Below are 19,190 nucleotides of genomic sequence, written 5' to 3' on the forward strand. Positions count from 1 at the left end.
ATTCAGAGAGGACATCTCTTCCTCCATTGCCTGTTTCCAGAGCTCTGCCTCCTCTTTTGGTAACTTTAACACCTCCTGAAAACTCTTGGGCTCTGCACTTACACTAAACACATTTGCAGTATCAGGAGAAAACCGCACCGGAGGCACTCCTTTGTTTTGTCTTTTAGATCTTCTGGGAGAAAATTTTTCTTCTGACCCACTTTCCTTCTCAGAACTACGACCTCTCTTTTGTTGCTTAGCAACTGGTCTTTGGCTAACTTCACTTTCCTGAGAGCTCTTATCTGAACTTTCCTCCCCCTCAGACTCTGACTCTCTGTGTCTACCTTCAGAGTCATGAAGCTCCTGGGAAGGTTCAAACCAAACCTCAGTATTGGCATGTAGTCTCTCCCAGCCACTATGTTCACAAAAACTGGCATTCCTGGAGATCACAATGCCATTTGTCCCTTCAGCAAAACGGAAACCTTTTCCCAGCTCCTGGTAACCTACAAACACTAACTGTTTGGTCTTAGGATCTCCCTTCTTTCTCATTTGTTTCGGAATTAATACCCAGGCTTTTGATCCAAACACATGCAAATGGTCAATTTTGGGTTTTTTCTGAAACAATTTAAAATACGGGGTTGTACCTATTGTTTGGTGGAAGAGCCTATTTTGGAGATAACACGCGGTGAGCATGCTCTCCCCCCAATAAGACATGGGCAAATCAGCATCATCAAGCATGGCAAACATCATATCTTGTAAAGATCTGTTTTTCCGCTCTGCAACGCCATTCTCCTCTGGGGAAAAAACGTTTGTTTTTCTATGCCCAATGCCACGCTTTTGCAACCAATCTTTAAAGGCATTTGACATAAATTCGCCACCTCTGTCCGTCTGTATCCTTTTGAGTTTAACAGACAGAAATCTTTCCACAGATGCCACCCAGCCTTTAAACTTAGTGAACACGTCACCCTTACTCTTCATGGGAAAAACCCAAGAATAACGCGTGGCGTCATCCACAATTGTTAGTGAAAAACGCGATCCACCCCTGCTTACAGCAAATGGACCAATTACGTCCATGTGAACCAGCTGTAGCGGTGACTCACTAACTCTGTCACTTCTGGGGTAAGAGACTCTGTGGGTTTTAACCTTTTTACACACATTACAATCAAGGTACTTGTTACAACTCTTTAAATTACCCCCATCAGCCAATTCAGACATTTTTAGTACACTTTTCCAGCAAGCATGCCCCATTTTCCTATGCAATAAGTGCACACAGTTGTCATGTATAGCTTTGTTATTCACTGCAGGCTGAGATTTACTGACTACTGCTGCAACTTGAGATCCTGCTTTAAGCCAAAACAAGCCTCCCTCTGACTTAGCAGTGCCTAAAATCTCACCAGCCTTCTTAATAATGCAACTGTCTCCTTCAAAATACACTTTAAACCCAGCTTTTAGCAAACAATCTACAGACATCAGATTGCTCCTTAATGACGGCACACAAAGTACATTTTGCAGGCATTCACGCAGACAAGGAACAAAAACTGCACCCCCCGAAATCACTTCGGAAGTACTTCCGTCTGCTAGAGCCACCTGGCTGCGCTGTGCTGAGTTCTTGGAAACAAACAATTCATCTGAATTCACGATGTGGCGAGACGCTCCCGAATCGACCACCCAGACTGCTTGTTTCTCATCAGCACTCTTGACCTCGCCGGTCACCAGCTGAGCCGACTGTTTTCGTTTGAAGAATTTCTTTTTCCGCTGCTGCTGCTGATCTCGTCTCTGCTCCTGCACCGGCAACTGAGACTTGACCAACTCCGGACATTGTCGTTTTAGATGCGCTGAAGACCCACATCGGAAACAACGCCTAACAGCAAACGCTGACTCCTCACCGGTACGCTGCTTTTGCTTCACCTCTGGCACGACATGAGAACTCCTTCCAAACCGTCCACCTGTAGAAGCCTCTGCAGCCAACGACCTTTCTTGCCTCTTCTGCCATTCTTCAGTCAAACGCCCAATAACGTAACTGACTGATAAATCATGCTCCTGCATGCCTTCTAGAGACAAAACTAAATTATCCCAGCTTTCCGGGAGAGAACTCAAAATAATAGCCACCTTCTCCTGCTGGTCTAACGCACAGTCTCTTTCCTGTAGCGCAGCAAACTTTAACTGTAAACTGTGTAGGTGTTCCTGCATTGTAACCCCAGGCTGTAACATTGCCTTGTACAATGCCTTGCGAATGAACAGCTTGGAAACCGCTGTCTCACGCACATGGAGTTCTTTAAGTGCTTGCCACACACCTCTAGCTGTCTTGATTCCCCTCACATACGGCAACTGGGAATCTTCCAGCCCCAAGACAATTGTGGCCCTTGCTCTTTGGTCTTTATCGAGGTCTTCATCATCAGGCTTCGTAGGAAACTTACTCACCACTTGCCAGAGACGATCCCTCTGCAGCACTGCCTGCATGCGTTCCGACCACAGCAAGTAATTGGAGTCATTCAGACACTCAAAAGCCATCTGAACTGGTTGTGAGGCCATCTTGAGAGCGATGTCCCTGGAACCCGGAACCAGCTACTCACGACCACCGAGAGAGAAAACAGGAACCACAGCACCCAGCACTCACACGCTGCAGCTGTTGTCCTTCTGTCCGCTGCGTCACCAGCTCACCACGGTCAGGAACCAGCCAGAGAACAACTTCTGGAACTACTGGAACCAACGCCGTTGATGCTGACACCACCACAACTCAGGCTGGCAGCACAATGCCCATAACCTCATGGAACTTTGAAGTGTCAGGCATAGCCCTACTGGCTTTAGCCCAAACGTAGCAGAGTTTTCCTGCACAGCGAAGAAGCTAGTTGCGGCAGTAATGACTAGTCAGCTAGACTCAGAATAACTATTTACAGGATTTATTAAAAGGAAAAATAAAACCAGCAGAGTTTCTGCATACAAATAAAAGCAAATAAACCCTCTCTTTCTTTCTCTCTCTCTCTCATAACCATACACAGCACTTCTAACTCCTAACACACCTCACACCAAACTGTGCTAGCAATCCCTAGATAACAGAGTTGAGTGCTGCTCGTTAACCAATCAGAGTGAGTAGTTTCTAGGTCAAGCAGACCTGGGCTTTCTGCCAAGAGTAAATTGACACCAGCTGGAGTTAATTGGTGAAGCTAGAATCTGCAAGTTTCCCACGAGAACCAATTAACAGAAACTGAAACAGAAACTGAACATATCTAGCAGCCACCAAAGGGTTTAATGTAGTATTTTGGCCACTCCAAGGATGAAGAATACCCTTCCACTACCTGTTGCTTTGAAAGAAAAGAGACGGGTTAAAGGGTTATAGCAGAAGCATGTTCTACTGGGGCTGATGAGGAAAACATGGAGCTGACAGGGCTACATGAAATAAGCTGGGAGAGGCTAGCCTCCTGTATCAAATGGCCCAGTGGAAGGATAACCATGAATTTCAGATCCAAGCTGTCGTGAAGAATTTGATTTCATAGAACCAAATGCATCTCTTTATCTTTTAGGTATGTTTAAAGTGTATTAATCTGCACTACTACAACAAAAATGGAGGGAAAATAAAACCAATATAATAACCCACCAATTATTTAGTAGTTCCTGGGCTCTGCAAGTAATATATTATTTTTAAATGAATATTCTTTGTAAAATTTGTAAAATCTTTGTAAAATATCTCCTCCTTCTCCTCTTCCTCCTTCTGATGTGGTAAAAACCATGTAAAATCAAGTTGAAAATTAAGTAAATTACGTAGATGTATCACAGAAAATAGCTTCTTTTCAAAACATTGCTTTATAGTTACAGTCTCCATATTTTCAGAACTGCTGAGGATGGTGGATATTGCATATATTTCTGATTTGCATATGAAATAAAGGCATGGCATGCTACATAAAACACACTTTGTCTATCGGTGTCTCTCATCAGATAACCTGTGTTATTTTTTACAGCCACTGCAGCCTTTTAAATGTTTCTATAAATGCTATGTTTAGTTCTTCTAGGGATTTTCATTTTATGCAATAGAGAGTCTAGCTGCTATAATAAGAAACATAAGCAATTCTTATGTTTTGATATCTAAACCTGGCCTCTCACCTAAGAGAATAACATTCACTAAAATGCAAACTTAATGAGTTCTTTCAAATTCAAAGTAAATTCCTGTTGTACTTTCCCCCCAAAAGTCACACTCATCAGATAGGTCCACCATAGGTGGTAGCAGATGCCCCATTCAGTTGTGCAAACAAGTTATGGAAACCCCATCTACAATTGTATGGGAGTTGTATACCATACTGTATATGTATCCCAAAATTTCAAGGTGTTTTTTATATGCAAAAACTGATTGCATGGTTAACCAAATAGCTTTCCAGTCATAATAGTCTATAGACTGCTCCACATTGGTTTTCCATGCTATCTTTAAACTAGTCATAGTGCTTGTTAAAGAAAATATTAATTGTGTATTTATTTTTATATTAGCCCCCATTCAGAAACAATGATTGCTTCTACCATTCTTTCAAAGCCAGAAAATAGCAATGCCATCATCCTTAAGAATACATGATTCTAACTGGTGTATTCAAATTGTCTAATATCAGCTCTGTGGTAAAGAATATATATTTAGGTCTAAAATATCATTTTCTTCCCATTTTAGTAATTTACCTTTGGGTATATCATACTTGAATCTAGGGTGATAATCAGGTGGCATTATTGGAGAAATTCCTGGAGAAGTGAGGCTTTGCCAATTTTTCCAGACCTGAAAAGTGCACCTGATAATTGGTTTTTTTTTTAATTTTATTCCAAACTGCTGAGGTACAATGGGTGGAATGACAATACACATAAAGATTCTTTGCCATAGTTTTTGTTTATTCTATTTTTATCCATGGCTACTCTTCTTTGAAAATCAAGTGGCACAGTTGCTGAAGATGGAGTGCATCATCATATATAGCCAGATTAGAGACTCCCTATTCATTTACTTAAAAAAAGAAAAGAAAATGCATGGTAATTCTAGATCTTTCACTCTGAAAAAAATTGAATATTTTTAGCCTTAATATTGGGAGTTGGGGAAGGGAAACAAATAAAGGAATATTGGAATAAGTTTCATTTCTGCCATTCTATTTCTGCCCAGCATACATTATTCTTTCCATACCTCTTTATATTTTTTGAGTGGATTTCACTAAAGGCTTATAATATAAATTATATACTTTACCCAGTGTTATAGGAATATGTACTCTATATAGTCCTAAATATTTAAATGCCTTTGGGCCAAAAAGTACTCCAGCCATTCAGTTAAGCTGTGTTGGTTGCTTAGGACCTAAAGTTCTGTCCTCTGGTTTATTAATGTGGTTAAATTAAAGTTTCACCTAAGTATCAGTTCAGATTTCACTTCTGGGAAGAGAAAACACTTGTTCCTGGAAGGTAAGCAATAAGGAAGGCTTGCTGCTCTTGTGGGCACCACAGAAACATCTAACTGAGCAGTGTTGGGATATTGGGAAAGATGGAGCCCTGCTCTGACCCCACATGGCAATAATATTTTTGAGAAAGAACAATTTTCCTCTCAAATTCTGTGGAGAGATGAGACAAAACTTTCTTTCTCAGATTTTTGCCACACATAAGAGCAACTTAAGGAACAATGATAAACAGTTTCCGCAGCAGTTTGTCTCTGATTCTCTCCTGCAATTTTTCTTTCAAGACTGTGCCTTCATCCTGACCATTGTACACTCATTGCACAGCTTCACTTGTTCAAGAATTTATTTCAGATGTCTCACAGCTTATGGTTAATCACTCAGTACTGTATACACATTTGTGGTGTGACACTCATTTATAATGCATTTGGGAATTTAAAACAACCACCCAGAAACACTCAAGTGAATAAGATGTGGGGGTTAATTTCTGTCATTGAAAGAAGAGAAAATAAAGTGCAAGAGGGGATGATAGGGATGATAGGGACTGTAGGAATTCTGCAATATCTCTAATGTCTTGAAACATTATTCAGGCTGTTAACTGTTAATGCCACTACAGCAACACAAAGAGCATATGAATAGCACATATAATTGTAAGTTACTTTTTTGATATCAAACTGTGTGGGTGTGGGTGGAGGGGGAAAGAATGTTTTAATAGCCACTTGACATGTTTTGAAAAGCTTTCTATACACTATATTACAAATAACAATTGTTACATTACAAATGTTATATAACATTTTTTATATTACAGATAACCTTGGGATGGATTCAACCTTTACTACATACAATGTCTAATTCATGGTATATTGCTCTGTCCCAGCTCCTGCCAACCTAGCAGTTCAAAAGCATACCAGCATGAGTAGATAAATACATACCACTGTGGCAGAAAGGTAAATGTCAGAAGCAGTTTAGTCTTGCTGGCCACATGACCCAGAAAGCTGTCTGTGGACAAATACCAGCTCCCTTGGCCGGAAGCGCGATGAGCGGCACACCCCATAGTTGCCTTTGACTGGACTTAACCATCCATGGGCGGAATCACACAAAGAAGACACAGCCCAAGTGCCCAGAGACAGTAGTGGCATAAGGTAAAGGTAAAGGGACCCCTGACCGTTAGGTCTAGTCACGAACGACTCTGGGGTTGCAGTGCTCATCTCGCTTTATTGGCCGAGGGAGCCAGCGTACAGCTTCCGGGTCATGTGGCCAGCACGACTAAGCCCCTTCTGCCAAACCAGAGCAGCGCACAGAAACGCTGTTTACCTTCCCACCAGAGTGGTACCAAAGTCCCATCACCAGGTAACTGGCAGCAGGTGTGACTGGTGAGCACCTGTTCTGCTTTAAGCAAGCGACTCTGCAATGCAGATGCGAAGTGAGGCTTCAGCAGCACCCTGGACAGTTCCATACAGCTCTCAGATTGGAGACTCCACAAAAGCAGAGTTCAGATGCTGACTCAATGATAGCTAGCCATCCTCAGTCTGAGCCTTGAAGAGGAGCTGAGCTCTAGCTCAGAAGCTAGCTCCACCTTCCGTGAGAGGAGTCTCTCCATCTAAAAGGGCCCAGCTTAAAGCAAGCCATGTTTATCAGTCATGTCTGTTGTCAGCTGTATCCTGCTGAAATCACTCACCCAACAGAAATGCACATACATATACAGATAGGTGCACCCTGGAAATAAGTGAAAATGGCCCACCCCTCATAACATGGCATTGTTTACTATCAGTTACTGAGAAGACCTTCTTGAAGAAGAATGAGCACTTACTTTTTTAAAAAAGAAATTTAATTATGTTTTTCAGGTTTATATATTTCACTGATTTGACAATCATTTTAACATTTCAAAACTTGACTTCCTTCCCCCTCTTTCTGCGATTCCTTAAATTTATTTTTAATAACTTCCGTATATCCAAATTAACTTAATTTGCTCATTTATTCATTGACTTTAAATATATACTCTTATAAAACTGCAAGTTATTACAATACTCCTGCCAATGTTCTTATCTGTTTACGGTTTATCTGTAAATATTCAATAAACCATTTCCATTCTTTTATAAAAAAAATTGCTATCTTGATTTCTTATTCTTCCAGTAAGTTTCGCCATTTCTACATATTCCATAAGTTTTTGTATCCATTCTACCTTTGCTGGGACTTCTTTCCATTTTGGGGTGAGTAACATTCTTGCTGCTGTAGTAGCATACATGAATAAGATTCTATACAGTTTAGGTAGTTCTGTCCCTATAATTCCCAAAAGAAAAGCTTCTGTTTTGTTTTTTTTTACAAGCGTTATTATAAACATCCTTTTCAATTCATTATATATCATTTCCCAGTAAGCTACAACCTTCCTACAAGGCCACCACATATGATAAAAAGAACCTTCTTTCTCTTTACATTTCCAACACTTATTTGATTTAGATTTATACATTTTTTCAATTTACTCGGTGTTAGATACCATCGATATAACATTTTCATATCATTTTCTCTTAGACCCTAACATGCTGTAAATTTTATATCCATATTCCACAATTGTTCCCATGCTTCCATGTCTATATTATGACCAATAGCTATTGCCCAATGTATCATTGAGGATCCTTGCTCATCCTTTGTCTCCCATTCCAATAATACCCACCCTTCTATCATATTCTTTTTCTTTACCGCTATAGCTTCCAATGGTGAGAGCTAAAGTGGTGTTTTTACCTCTAATAAATTCTTGTATTTATCCCATACATTGTACATTTCCCCCCTAATTATATGATTTGTAAGTCCTTTATGAACTTTCACCTTTTCATACCATAAATAAGCGTGCCAACCAAAAATAGTAATGACCTTCTAAGTCTAGAATATGTGAATTCTCTGATGTCATCCATTCCTTCAACCAACAAAGACAGGATGCCTCATAGTATATCCGGCAGGGGAAAACCTCCTTTATGTTCCTTTCTTGCTTAACTCCTCCTTCATATTGGCTAATTTTGAGAAAACAAGAAAATAATAATAATAATCCACTCTGGGGATGTTTTGTGATCGGACCAACAATATTGTTCTTTTGATTTCTAATAATTTACTTCAATACTCAATACATGTAGAACATGTTATATCAATTATTGTTGAGGTTTATTCTTAACATTTTGAAATACATGTTGAGGGGAAAACCCCTAATGAAATAAGCTTCGTCTAAGATAAGTAAACAGCGTTTCCGTGCTCTGCTCTGGTTCGCCAGAAGCGGCTTAGTTATGCTGGCCACATGACTTGGAAGCTGTCTGCAGACAAACGCCGGTTCCCTTGGCCTATAGAGCAAGATGAGCGTGCAACCCCAGAGTGGTCCGCGACTGGACCTAACGGTCAGGGGTACCTTTACCTTTACAGATAAGTACAGAGTTCTGTAATATGGAACACAGAAGGGTAGAAATTGCATTATTGGAAACTGAAGGGCTAAGAGGTTAAGAGCTAAAGTTAGTGTGTAAAATATGAACTTTTCTTTTACTAGTTTAATATGTGTGCATGTAGCTAATTGATATGTATTTACAGTCTCTTCATGCCATTAATAATACTTGCCTTGAGATAATTTTCAGTTGCAGCATGTCAAGCAGACAACGGAGACTCCCTTGCATGTGAACAAAAGCTCCATTGTTCTTCCAGTTCTGAAGTAAATGATAAAAATTATAAACTAATTTGCATAACAGGAGATTAGAAAATTATCCTTTTATCCTTCTTAATATATTTGCCCTTCCTAATTATAAAGATACAAATCTTTTCAGAATAGCTTCACACAAAAATATTCTTGGATAAAAATTGCATGTTAAGCTTGATTTTGGAAGGTTATTTGCATAATAAGACAAAAGAGATAAATTGCTTCCATTTAATAATAGCCAATTTTACACTGCCGTTCCATACATGGCTGCTCAGAAGAAAGTTCCACTGAGTTTAATGGGCTTACTCTCAAGTTAAGTAGTTATGGGATGGCTGCCCAAACTGGACTCTTTGGGAGCAGAACTTTCTCCCTGAACTTTACAACTATAAGTTTCTTTGCAAAACTACAGCATGGAGGAACACTTGTGACAGGCCTGTGTCTGCCATGAATTAGCAACCAGTTGTTTCTTTTACATGGCTTCCCCACTCTCTCCACAGCTTAGTGTTGAGTCTCCTATCAAGATGACTTTCCTGACTGGAACAGGACTAAGCTACTGGGCTCAGGCAGTTGGCTTAAAGTTCTAAAAAGAGATGCTGCCTTTCAAGATTCACAGGCGATTGCACAGAGCACTATCTCTTTGGGTGTGTTTTTAGGTGGGTGAGTGAGTGGGCTTGAGGCCTGAGGCAGAGGGTACACAGTCGGCTACTTCATGAGATGCTGAAAGGAAAGGCAGCCATGTTGGTAAATGTCTTTATTATGATAGGGAGCAAGTGTTTGAATTCTCCTGAACTTGGAAGTTTTCCCACTATTGTGAGACTTTTTTTTTATAATTTATTTTTATTCAATTTTTCCAATACAAAATTTATACAATTCATACATCTTTTTTATATCCATTCTCTTTTTGACTTCCCTCAACTTGACTGATACTCCTTCCCTTCTTAATTTCTTACACATTTCTAAAACCTTACTTCCATTATTTTTATAGGTTAAGTCTTATTTTACTCACATTGACATTTCTTCTTACAGAGCTTCATTAAAGCTTACAAGCGTTATTTGATTATCACTTAATTTATGCATATACTCTGTAAACTTTTCCCAATCTTCTATAAATCTCTGATCTCGTCGGTTTCGGATCCTTCCCGTCAGTCTATCAAGTTCTGCACAGTCCGTCATCTTCATTCTCCATTCGTCTAGTGTAGGTAGCTCCTCTTGCTTCCATTTCTGAGCAGTCACTGCATATAAAAATAGCTTCCTTTCTTTCTTATTTATCTCATTCCCTGTAATACCAAGTAAGAATGCTTCTGGCTTCTTAACAAAAGTGTACTTAAACATTTTCTTCAATTCATTATATATCATTTCCCAAAAGCTTTTTACTTTCTTACACTCCCACCACATATGATAGAATGTACCCTCTTTTTCTTTACATTTCCAACATTTGTTACATCCTTTATACATCCTTGCTAACTTCACTGGTGTTACATACCATCGATACATCATTTTCATCACATTTTCTTTTATTGTTGTACATGCAGTGAATCTTAAACCTTCTTTCCATAATTTCTCCCAATCCTCCATTTGTATATTATATCCAAAATCTTTGGCCCAGCCAATCATAACCGATTTTACCTCTTCATCCTTTGTATGCCATTCTAATAATATCTTATACATTTTAGCCAAAACTTTAAAATCACTATTTATTATTTCTTTCTGAAATTTCGACTCTTTGTCCTCAAAGCCTCTTAATCTTAGATCTTTTTTAAACATTTCATTGATTTGAAAATAATGCAGCCAATCATTAACATATTCCTTAACTACCTCAAACGACTTCAGCCTCCATTTACCTTCTGTTTTTGTTATTAGGTTCTGATATGTTGCCCATCCCCCTTTCATATTGATTTTTTTCACACTCAACGCCTCTAGACTATTATGTAAATATGCTAAATAGACTGGTATCTGTTGTGATCCATTAGGACAATACACGTGCATGCAACTACTAGAAGTTAATTTGTTTCCTGCTTGGCAGCTTCCAAACTGAACCACCAATAGCCTGCAGCCAATCGCAAGTGGCAGAACCCACATCGGACATTCATGTTCCAAAGGACATTCACAAACCAGAACACTCACTTCTGGGTTTGCAGCGTTCGGGAGCCAAAACGTTCAACAGGTATGACTGTACTTTGAATTGGGCTAGGAAACAAATTTGCAGCAGGTGGTAGTTGGGTCAGAGCCTGCGTTCTATGTTCATACCTTCTAATTTCACTTAACAATCTAGCAGCCACACTCTGCACTAACTGTAGTTTGTGAACCATCTTCAAAGGAAGCCACAGATTAAATACATTGCAATAGGACAACTGGGCGGTTACCAGAAAAGGTCAGCTGCGCGAGTTTAGAGTTTATGAGCTGAAAGGGAAGAAGAGGCATTGCTTCTCCCTTGCTGTTGTTGCCCAGGCGGAATATTCTGTACTGGAAGGTAAAACTTTTGAAGCCTGTGCAAAATGGGCTAAGATGTATCAGAGAAAATCATGTGAGATGGAGATGGTTTGGAAGTGGGATAGAAATAAGGTTGATTTAAAAGCATATTTAATGTTTGTCGCTACTGAGTATATATTATTTTCATACCAGAGTTGTGGATGCCTTGAGACCAAAGACATAGGAGAATAATGGTCAAAGACAGACCTAAATAAATAAATAAATAAATAAGGTCAATGAGAATGCCCAACCCTATGCTGCTTTCAACCTGCTATAGCAATATTTCGTTATGCTCTTTAATCTTGGAGTTATTTTATTAATAAAATAAAATAAATTTTATTTTATTTTTTAAAGAAAAGAATGGGTCTCCTGTTTCAGTTTGGAATAGACATTAGGCATGGTTTGAAAAGCAAGTTCTGGTACAGAAGCGTCAGTAATGTCCCCTATCAATATGTGGAAATGCAGGAGCAGTTGGTCTAAAAATAAGATGCCTTTAAATGTGCAAACTATCCGCCAGATTGTAAAGATGCTAATGTAAGACCAACCTCTTGCAATATTGTGTTTACGTTGCAGTGCCATTTGCTGTTTAGTAGAAACATTGATAATGCCCATGTTCCATCTGTTAGAAAATGTAAAAGCAAACATTTAACAAACGCAGGGTGCAGCTTCCTGGCAAATTAAGCTGAATACAACCCAAACATAAAGCAAGATTTACAACTTCACTCTCGCTTTCACCTGCCCCTTTTTTACTTTATTTTACTTTTTAACTTTATTTTTTCCAGAGTTTTGAGTAAATACATAAATAAAACACAGTTTTATGTTTAAATTACTGCCTTGTAAGAATGAAATATACATATGTACACACAAACAATATAAGCAATAAAACTGAAAACAATATTGCAGCTGTGAATCACAGCAATGTGCTACTGAGTTTTCCTGTAACTGGTTGTAATGCATGCTTTTGTAATGGGCGCAAATATGAAAAGTAAACAAGGACTGTATAGTAATGAGCATCACAACAAAGCAAATCAGTTTTAAGACACTGTTTGTTCTGGATGGAATCAGAGGAATTCAAAGTGGAGCCAATTCCAACCTACCAAGCCTGCTGGCTCCCTTTCAGGGACTTGTCGGTTTACCTCGGCAAAAGGCAGCTGCATATGGCATGTCTTGGCCTCTGCCCCCCAGGCCTCTGGGAACGTAAGATTAAAGAGTAAGGACGACAGAGTTAGCTTTTTACGCCCCTTTCTAGACATCTGCCAGCAGTACAATATCCTTGAAGAGTTGTGGCCCCCAGGACTGTATGCAGTATTTCAAGTGTTGGTGAAACATAGCCTTGCGTAAGCTTTATTTTCAACCCCTTTTCTCATTATTGCTAACACAGAATTATCCCTTTTCACAGCTGCCATCTTAATTGTGCTATCCACTACAGCCCCCAACTTTTGTTCCTGGTCACTCATCACCAGTTCAGAGCCCATGAGTGTAGATGTGTGTATTTTGTCCCAATGTGCATTACTTTACACTAGAATACATTGAACCAGATTTCCCATTTCAATGCTCATTCACCCAGTTTGGAGAGATCCCTGAGAGTTCATCACGTTCTTTTTTAGTTCTAACTGCCCTGAGCAATCTGGTGTCCTAATCAGCAAGCTTGGCCACTTCACTGCTCACCCCTAACTTCAGATTGTGAACAAGTTTAAAAGCGGAACTGAGGAGTGGCCGTAATTCACAGACTGGACAGTGTGGGGCCAGGTGGCTTGACTGAACAAAATGCAGGTTCATAGGGTATGTACTGGCATCTGCCAAATCCTCACTGCCAAAATTGATGAATAGGGAAAACACTTTGAAATGGACTTGTGAAGTTTCTAGAAAGGCTGCTTTTTCTTCTTTTTTTATTTTGATGGTGGAGCTGGGAAGTACAGGTTGGGGTTCAAGAATGGCAAACAACACATAACCAGTAATTATATCTCACACAAATTTGATGCAGTAGCATCAATAAATGGTGGATTTTTTAAAGGATCTGCTCTGATTACAACACAGAAGACCCAGTTATTAACTCTTAGACTGTATCTCCTCAGGGTAGCAGGGCAGGACAGCCTACCAAGAGAGCCTGTTTCAAACAGAGCGGGCAAACCTTTATTCCTCCAACCTCCAAAAAGATTATGAGGGGAAATGAAGAGCAAAGCAAGAAACCAAAACCAAAAGAATCTCTGCTTTGAGGGTAAAGCTGCTCACTTTAGAGAGGCAAAATCATCCACAGAAGCTAGCACAAAGAGTCAGCAACAGAGCAGTTTCAGCAAGTGGTTTAAATTAATTACCAGTAGTTGGATATTAAGGGATGTGGGTGGCACTATGGGTTAAACCACAGATCCTAGGACTGGCCGATCAGAAGGTTGGCGGTTCGAATCCCCACAACAGGGTGAGCTCCCGTTGCTCGGTCCCAGCTCCTGCCAACCTAGCAGTTCAAAAGCATATGAAAGTGCAAGTAGATAAATAGGTACTGCTCTGGCAGGATGATAAACGTCGTTTCCGTGCGCTGCTCTGGTTCGCCAGAAGCGGCTTAGTCATGCTGGCCACATGACCCATGCCGGCTCCCTCGGCCCATAAAGCGAGATGAGCACCGCAACCCCAGAGTCGTCCGCGACTGGACCTAATGGTCAGGGGTCCCTTTACCTTTACCTTAGTTGGATGTTGATGTGTCTCCCTGCTCCCTCTAAGCCAGTGTTTCCCAACCTTTTTTGGGCAAAGACACACTTGTTTGATGAAAAAAATCTCGAGGCACACCACCATTACAGCCCCGTGACGTCAGCGCGCAGCTTCACGCCGGGAGGGACGCACGAAAGTGTAAGTTTCAATATTTTCCCCTCCCCCTTGCCGGGGAACCTCCAAGCTTTGGGGGTGGGGGGGGGGAGGAGGCAGCAAAGCGAGGCAGGAAGGAGAGCGCGGCTTGGCTGGGTGAGCTTTGGCAGGGGCAGGGAATGAGAGCCGCGAGGCGGGCGCTGCGGACGGAGGCGCTGCCCGCCGAGCTCGCAGGCAGCCAGGCAGGCAGACGGCGAGAGCCCCGCGCTGGGCGGCCTCTCCTCGCCGCCGCCGCCCCGCCTCTCGCCGCCCGACTCGCCCGCCTCCCTCCAGGCAACATCTCGCGGCACACCAGGCAACATCTCGCGGCACAATAGTGTGCCGTGGAACAGTGGTTGGGAAACACTGCTCTAAGCAGCAGTAATGCAAATTAACATCTTCTATAAGAACTAAGCTTGCTGTACTGCCTGTTCACTTGCTTAATGTTTTCTACTGACAAAGTGCAAATAATACTACTTTTATTGTCAATGTACAACCTGTGTACAATGAAATTAACTGAGCCTCCCTCCCCCTCCAAAACACTCAATCTCATTGCATTCTGTGTGTCTGTCACACAACACACCAACCCCGAAAGTCAGTTGCACTATATTATTTTCCATTCAGCAGCCTAACAGCCCACGGATAGAAATTGTTTTTTAGCCTGTTGGTACGACAGATTATATTTCTCTGTCTCCTGCCCGAGGGTAGAAGATTAAAGAGGTGCTGGCCGGGGTGTGAATCGTCCCTGAGAACTTTCCTCGCTCTCCTAAGGCAACAATCTCTTGCAATGTTATCTAGGGGGATCAGGGGACAGCCCATGATATCATGTGCTGTGTTCACCACCCTCTGTAAAGACTTTCTGTCCATGGCTGTCAAGCCAACGTACCACACTGTGATACAAAGCTTCTGGACTGCAGATCAAAAGGCTTCCTTCCAAGCAGGCCTAAAAAAAAGAGGCATTCGGGAGTGTCAGCCACCTTGCAGTGAGCCACCATTTAAGCTCCAAGCAGAATGACTAGAAGGGCATGCCTGCTGCCGCTTTGAGGAGGAATTCAGCCGGGCCCAGAGAGGGAACAGCAGCTTCCCTGTGCAGGGAGACGTGAAACACTGCAGTGCTTCAGCTCTTACAGGGAGAGTAATGAGGACAGGAGAGACCAGGGGCCTGGAGGAAGGAAAGCGGCTGGGCAGGTGGATGACTGTGCATTCATGAGACTCAAATTCCTCTATTCAAGGGCACTGGGCTGGCCCTGCAGGTCTTCCCATTGCCCAGGGCCAACTTTCTTCTTCTCGGTGCCAGTGAGAAGCAGTGGCAGTGCTGAGGTTGGGGTGGTAGCCAATGCCAACCTGGAATATAAATGTAAGAAAGTTTATTTTAAAATAAATAAATAAAACTGATTAAAAAAGAGGTGGAGTGCTAACAATGCTTTATGGTTTAGGTGGACTGTTCTTATAGTATTTGTCTTTGCAGCTCTGACACCCATTTTATGGAACACTCTCCCCAGAGAAGCTCGCCCAGAACCTACATTATGAACTTTTTGAAACCCGGTGAAGACCTGCTATACTTTCTGATGCTGTTAAACAACTATGGCTCTATTGCTGTTTAGGCTTTGAACTGTTTTTCACCCTGGATTTTATGCTGCTGTGATTGATTTCGCTTTGTATGTAGTAAGATTTTTGTTTTTTTAAGTTGTTAACTTCTCAGATGACAGTTGATTAGGAGATATTTATGCAATGACATATAAATGCCAAAAACAGATAAAATATTACTTTTCACATCTATACCCTGCACCACCTGCAAGCTCAGGGCAATTGATGTGAGGTTATCCTATTTCCTCCTTGCAACACCTCTGGGTTTGGCCAAATTATTGATCTGCCAAAAACCCCTAATGAGCTTCATGTCTGGGTGACCAGTTGAATCCAAGTTTCCTAAGTCCAGCCCATCACACTTCTCCAGAGTCATTCAAAAGAAGGGAAATAGTTGCAGTGATACAATTAGAGTGCAGAAGGTCATAATCAAGCCTGCCCAATCTAAGCACCTATGATGGCTAATAACAGGATTGATGTGTGACTTTTCTCCATACTTTCAGCGGTAAAGGTACTATTAATTAAAATGATATAAACTCTGCAATACAATGCTGATTCAGGCTGGAAGCTAAGGGACTGTACTGGTTCCAGATGCACCTTGCCACCTTAAGCTCAAAAGTGCTTTGCTGAATCAGACCAAGGTCTACATCATGGGTGTCAAACACAAGGCCCGCGGGCCAAATCCGGCCCGCCAGGCCTCGTCATGTGGCCCGTGGCATCAAGGGCGAGGAAGCGAGCTTCTCATCCTTTTTACTGGTCCCGACCCAGATTTTAGGGTCCGCACTCCGGTGGAGGCTCTCTGCCTTTCTAAAAAGTGACCCACGCAAACAGCCTTCCCTGCCTGCTTGCAGACAGGGCTCCAACCGAAGCGCCCCGTCGGCGCTGCCTACCGGCCGGTCCCACAACTTTCGCCTGCCTCGCGGGCCGGTCAAAGAGGCTTTCTGCTCGCTCGGTCCAGTCCGGGGCTCGCTGCGGAGGAGGCGGTCCCGCGAAGCCGAGCTCGGAGCCGGCTGCCTCCGCCCCTCGAAGCCTCCCAGGCGCGGCTGCTTGAGGGGGCGGGTTGCGCACGGGGCAACTTTTGGAGCGTGAGGGAGCCGCGGAGGCTGGCAGCGAGGGCAGGGAGTGAGAGCCACGCTTGGGACGCCGCTCGCTCACTCGCTCGGGCCGCAAGAAGAGGCCACTGCGGCGCTGCAGCTGGCGAGGAGATGGCTGGGGGCGCGGGCGGCGGGGCTGGCTGGGGGTCACCCTGGTGGATAAGTAGCGGGGCCGGCAGGCGGGGAAGGGAACGCCAGAGGCGAGTGGAGAGCGGGGACCCAGCGCAGGTCTTGCCGCAGGCGGCGCGCCCCCGCTGGGCTGGAAGAGGCGAAGCTGCTGCCGGTTCAGCTGCGCAGAGTGGGGTGGAGGGAGGCGGGCGGGCGGTGTGCCACACCGCAAAGCAGGGGCGCCTCCCACCCCGAAGAGGACCGCGCCAGCATCTGGGCGGCTGGAGCAAAGTGGGAGCCTGCCAGCAATTTGGCTGCGGGAGCCTGGCTACGAAACACCGCCCCCCTCCCCACGCCAACACATCGGCTTTCTCCGGGCTGGAGGACTTGGCAGATAGCCCCCTGCCCGGGAGCAACTGCAGCAGCTCGGGGCCCCAGCAGGACATCCTGGCCACCTGCGCTCGCGGTGCCGCTGGGGCTCCCTTGCAAGGAAGAAACTGCTGCTGCCCAAACTGCAGCTCCGTATCCTCCGACTCCTGAGTGCGGCGGCAGGGCGGGGGGAGGCAACATTTGCTTCTGCTCTGCTCTGTTGGGACAGGCTCCTGTCTCCTTCCCTGTTGGAGCTCCAGTCTGCCTGGAAGCCCATCTCATCATCTTTTTAAAAAATCATTATTATTTCTTCTTCTATTCTTATTTAAAATCGTACTGGAATAGGTATATTAAATAGTGTATAGGTTCAAGACAACACACACCAGTGCCTAAGGAAAAATAACTTTGATAAAGTCCTACAGATACAACCGGCCCTTTGAGGGTGACCAAACTGTTGATGTGGCCCCCGATGAATTTGAGTTTGACACCCCTGGTCTACATGATCCAGGATTCTTTCCCAGCATCCAAGCAACCAGCAGGCAGCAAATATTTCACTGGAAGCCTGCTTGGGGCCCACAAGCTGTCTCCACATTCGCTCACTATGATTTGTTTGTTTTGGGTTTTGATTACACATAAAGTCTCAAATTCTAAGCAGTGCCAGTTGAAACAGCGTTATTTTTATTTGATGGTTTAGTACTTGTTGGATATGTTATCTATGAACATTTATTATAATCTTTAGTTTTATATTTTAACCTGTCTAAAAGTTATGGATGCAGATTTGAAAAGATGTAATATCCAAGCAAACAAATCTAGGAGTTATGATGGAGCTCAATGAAACATCGACCCAGTGAACAGCAGCTGTGAAAAAAGCATACTGTGTGAAGGATCATTAGGAAAGTTGTCAACATTATTGTGTCTTAATACAAATATATGGTGCAGCCGCACTTTGAATGCCATGCACAATTCTCATCATTTCATTCTTGCATTTCAAAGGGAATTCTATAGACCTGGAAAATGCAAAGAAGGGCAACTCCTCTCCTGTTGAAATAATTGCTTCATTATTTGGATGCAGCTGTATTATGCGAGTTGATTATAGATTATACATCTCCGAAATAGTTCTAGGAGTAATATTTTATTACACATTCAATAAAGTAGTTCAGACCTCTGTAGTTCATACTGACTGCATGAAATTTAAATGACATCTTGCAATTGACATGAAGGTAAAAGACTTAATTGGTTATCTGATCAAAAATGAATTATTTGAGTATTTCCTGCAATATTTTTTTTTTTTAGAATCACACAAAAACATTGAATGGTGGGTTCCTTTGATTCTTAAACATTTTGATGCTATCAGCTTTTTCTTTTTGTGTGTGGTGGAGAGTTACTGCTTTTATTATATATTTTTACAAGAAGGGCCATAGAGCACTACCTAGAAATTACAAACTCATTATTTTACAAATGTCATTGCTTAACTGTAGGCTAAATATTTGCTTCTTAAAATAGGAGTTTGGGTGCGCAAAAGTAATATTACCCCAGATGAGCAAGCAAGTTTTAGAGCCAAGGTTTTAGGTAGCATGTTCATCTTGGCACATCTAACTAATAATAAATATTGCAAGAAAAGCACAAATATTATGTATACCACCATTGTAGATCTGAAACGTTTTCTCTACTCAGGTAGAATGT

The 19,190-nt window shown here is 42.3% G+C and overlaps 1 long non-coding RNA gene across 1 annotated transcript; it reads left to right on the top strand.

Annotated features, from left to right (window-relative positions):
• Positions 1-14,126: 14,126 nt before the first annotated feature.
• Positions 14,127-18,200, top strand: LOC308589518. The gene is made up of 3 exons (XR_014009345.1): positions 14,127-14,235; positions 14,732-16,592; positions 18,016-18,200. It is a non-coding gene; the product is annotated as an uncharacterized lncRNA (long non-coding RNA).
• The last annotated feature ends 990 nt before the right edge of the window (positions 18,201-19,190 follow it).

Source organism: Podarcis bocagei (assembly GCF_964188305.1).
Source record: "Podarcis bocagei genome assembly, chromosome: 6".
Lineage (NCBI taxonomy): Eukaryota > Metazoa > Chordata > Lepidosauria > Squamata > Lacertidae > Podarcis > Podarcis bocagei.